This window comes from Lepisosteus platostomus, chromosome 15 (genome assembly GCF_059453375.1).
Source record: "Lepisosteus platostomus isolate fLepPlt1 chromosome 15, fLepPlt1.hap1, whole genome shotgun sequence".
NCBI lineage: Eukaryota > Metazoa > Chordata > Actinopteri > Semionotiformes > Lepisosteidae > Lepisosteus > Lepisosteus platostomus.
In genome coordinates this window covers 798,456-802,796 of record NC_142625.1, presented here as the reverse complement: position 1 = coordinate 802,796, position 4,341 = coordinate 798,456, and the positions used below count along the sequence as shown (strand labels likewise).

The 4,341-nt window shown below is 51.0% G+C and overlaps 1 non-coding gene across 1 annotated transcript; it reads right to left on the bottom strand.

Annotated features, from left to right (window-relative positions):
* Positions 1–1,624: 1,624 nt before the first annotated feature.
* Positions 1,625–1,819, bottom strand: LOC148647461 (U2 spliceosomal RNA). The gene has a single exon (XR_015926867.1). It is a non-coding gene; the product is annotated as a U2 spliceosomal RNA (small nuclear RNA).
* Positions 1,820–4,341: the final 2,522 nt, after the last annotated feature.

Genomic DNA, 4,341 nt, shown 5'->3' with positions numbered 1-4,341 from the left:
AGACCTCCACATCACAGTCAGCAGCATAATGGCCCTTCTGCCTGCATCGTCTACACGCCAAGGGTTGATCAGGGTAGTACAGATAACCTGTATAAGTTCCAATTGAGAAGTTAGCAGGAGGGTGCAAGAGCCCATCTTCAGCACTAGGGTCCGCTCTGAAACGCACCAGAAATTTCCTTTTCCCGTTCCAGACTCTCTTCCTATCCATCTCCTTGATACCCGTGCCCTGAACGTCAACAAATCTTTTAAGAAAATTAACAATGTCTGCGTCTGGGGTAAAAGGGTTGTTCATATGGACCCATATGGGTCTCGCCTCCCGTGCAAACAAAGGTTCAAGGAAAAAATGAACAAAAGGTTCCTCCAGTCTGCGAGCAGTCAAAACAGACCAAACTTTCGTGCACTGTTCAGCAGAGTAAAGTGACAAATCAAAAATCTTTTTACCTGGAAAGTCCTGGAGGCAATAGATCTCTTCAGGCTGTAAGGACAAATGCTTGAAAAGGACTTCATCCTCGAAAGCATCCCTCTTGGCAAAATCCTTGTCAGAAGCCTCCACTCGCAGCACAAAACGCACAGTATGCCTTGGTCTTGCATTCTTGCTTGAAGTCCTCTCCATCTTGTGTAGAGTGGCCGGAATCCTATCCGCCACAAAGAAAAAATCGCCGTCGCCTGGAAAAAGCCGCGCCGTCCACCCCTTCCCGCCTTTGACTCAGAGCCCAAGCCGCGGTCAGGCCACGCACTCAGGATCTTCGTCAAAAGGCCGAGAAGCGATGCCCACAAAGGCGCGGACCGACGCGCGGGCGTTCCGCTGGCGCACAGTGGCGCAGGCCGACTCCTCTGGAGCCCGGGACCCGCGCAGCTGCCGGCCTCCCTGCAGCCAGAGGCCTGCCGCGGGACTCTGCTCCCCCTCTCTCTTGCCTGCCCGCCTGCCTTCCTGCCAGTCCCGGGCGGGGGCCCTGCTCTTTGATCTTCTGTCAACGGCCCGACAACGACCGCAGCCGCAGGGGGCGCCAGCCGCCCGGCCTCCTTAGCTTAGGCCCCTCCCACCGGCAGCAGCTGCGCCCAACCGGCTGCAAGCCAAAGCCGAGCGCCAGCACCTGCGGGCAGAGGCAAGGGGCAGCTCTCTCTCGGGAGGGAGGGAGGGACGGGGACGCGCGCGCACACACACACGCCTGCCTGCCTGCCTGCCTGCCTGCCGAAAAAAAAGAAAGAAAAGGTGGATATACTAAGTTTTTGGGAGGGAAAACGCCCAGCTGTCGAAAGGGGCCCGCCTGCAGGGACGGGGACGGACACACACGCAAGCAAGCAAGCAAGCAAGCAAGCAAGCAAGCAAGCAAGCCACGCCTGCCTCCCTGGGAAAAGGCTGAAAAACCTAAGTTTTTTGGAGGGAAAACGCACGGGAGCCGAAAAGGGGGCCGGCCTGCTTGCCCAGAGAGTCGAGACGCGGGAAAGCGCACAGAGGGAGCACGGGAACCGAGAGGGCGAGAGAGAGACAGAACACAGAGACACACAGATGGGGGACGAGGGACGAGACCCGAGAAGAAGGAGCTCCAGTCCACTTCGCTTGCTCGCTCGCTCGCTCGCTAGCTAGCTAGCTACCTACGTCTGTCTTTTCACCGCTGAGAGAAGGTGGTGCACCGCTCCCGGAGGCGCTGCAATACCGGGCCGATGCGTGGAGAGGACGGAGCAAGCTCCTGATCCAGCTCCCTGTTCCAAAAATCCGTTTAATATGTGGTCCCCCGATGGGGGACGTATCAGATATTAAACTGATAAGAACAGATTTTTTTTTTTTTTGTTTTTAATGCAAAAATAGAAAAACAGAAAACAAATCAATCATAACAGAAAAAACAAGAAACAAAAACGTCCATTTACATTATTCACAAGATCAAACCCAACACAAATACTCATGAAAAACGTTAAAGCAAAACCAAACCCTTCCACCTTTCCCGGGCCGCATGATAGCCCCATCTTTGCACGTCCCTCTGTATGCGCCCTTTAATGTCATTCAGCACCTTCTGGTAAACCCCTTGCACTGATCTTTCTTTCCCCTTTTTAATTAAAACATCCCGCGCCTCCCACGCCTCCGATTTGACGAGGCTTATTAACAGCCATAACAAAAACTGAAGGCTGCCCTTCTTAGCCCCCCCTTTAATCCCGTACAAAACAACCGATGTTGTGACTCTGAAAGATCCGTCTAAAAGATCAAAAAAACGCTGACATTTCATCCATACCTTTTGCACAAAGACACAATCGATAAAAACATGTCTTATTGACTCTGTAGCCTTACATCCTTCTCGCGGACATGTATAGGTTTTTGTCAGCTTGTGCTTATAAAGTACCTCTCTCACCGGTAGCCTACCCCATGCCACCTTCCAGTTGAGGTCAATCAGTCTGTGATCCAAGCCTCGCGGCTGGATCCTGGTCCACACGTCTGCTTTCTTTCTCTGTTCAGGAGGGGATTTAGTGGTCTCTATCAGTTGTTGGTATAATTTTCTATGGCTCAGCACTGTTGTTGTGTCCTGCCGGTCCCAGTACTTTGCCACCCACAGTTTAGCATGTCTATAATACCAGGGCAGATCGTTTCCATGCGGCACTGAGTTAGACCATGTTGTCAAAACTGTCATAAACTGTGCAAACCAGAAGCGTACAAAGTACTGGTATGCGTGTTCTATAGGGGAACCCAAAGCTAGACATAAGTTGGAAACATATATACAATCAAGCTTCAATGGAAAGTCTGGAACTTCCCTACCCCCCTGCTCCAGCCTCCGGACCATATCCACACGCTTGACATACTCGTATCTGCCACCCCATACAAACCGGAAGACTTCGCCGACCAAAAGTCGTCTGTACCTCGGCGGCAAGGGGTACACGTACACCAAGTAGACGAAAAGAGGCAGTATGTCTACTTTTAATACTAAAATTTTACCCACCATGGTCAATTTTAGCTTGGTCCACAGCCCCATCTTCCTCCTTGCCTTCTCTATCCTGGAGCCCCAGTTGTGGCCTCCTGAGCCTCTTCGCAAAAAGTCCACTCCCAGGACTTTAAAAGGTCCTGTGCACAGTTTAAAACCCCCAAACCATTGTTGCGTCGCATCCCAGGGGCCGAAAGTCTTGACTAGACTTTTGCTCGCATTAAGAGCTGCCCCAGATGCCCTCGCAAAGGTTTTAAAAACTTCCAAGGCAGCTTTTAGGCTGAAAGTTGAGTCCACTACAAGGGTCACGTCGTCTGCATACATTGTCAATTTAACCCTCTCTCCCCCACTGCCTGGCAGTATCAAACCATCTATTCCCTTTTCAGCTCGAATGGCCGCCGCAAAAGGCTCCATATAAATTGCAAACAACAAAGGGGAGAGAGGGCAGCCCTGTCTCACCCCCGCCTTCTGACTCACTAGGTTGCCCAGCCAACCATTTATAACAGCCCTACTGCCCACCTTGCTGTACAAGGTCTTTAGCCAGTCAATCATGATTGGCCCAAACCCCATCTTCTCCAAAATCAGCCACAAAAAATCATGGGACACCCTATCAAATGCTTTTTCCAAATCTAAATTGACAAGCATTAATGGTACCTTCCTTTGCTCCGCCCATGCGATGATGTCTCTCAATAATTGCAGCGTCCACCTCCCTGATCTTCCTCTGACTCCGCATGTCTGGTCCCTGCCGATTATAGTAGCCATCACACTCGAAAGTCTGTGAACAAGCAATTTAGCCATGATCTTATAGTCCACACACAACAAGGTTAAGGGTCTCCAATTTTTAAGCTCGGTTCGGTCTCCTTTTTTAAAGACCAGCGTTAAAATACCCTCCCTCATTGATTTTCCCATGCTCTTCTTACTGAAAATCTCCCCCATCACCTCCAAGAGGAAGGGTCCTAAGATCGGCCAGAAGGTCCTGTAAAACTCTACAGGGATCCCATCCACCCCCGGCACTTTCCCCTTTTTCAAGGATCTCATTGCTGCCTCTAACTCTGACAGCTCAAAGGGCCTTCCCAAGTTTTCTCTCTCTTCCTCCGTCAGGGTTGCTTGCAGGGTCTGAAGGACCTCTTCTGCAGCTTCCCTCTCACATACCTTCTCAGCGAAAAGCTCTTCGTAAAACCTAGCCGCTTCTCTGAGCATCCCCTCCCGGTCCGTTACCTGCTTCCCGCTGGTAGCTAGGATGGAATGAAAAACCCTTTTCTCTTGTCTTCCTCGGATCCTGTTAAAAAAATATTTGGAGCACGTCTCATAGTGATCTAAAAACTCCACACGCGCCCGAAACAGGAACTCCCTCGCCCTTCGCTCGTGGTGCTTCCTAATTTGTTTCAGTAAGGTAGCTACCTGGTTTTCGCTTGAAGGAGTCCCATCCTCT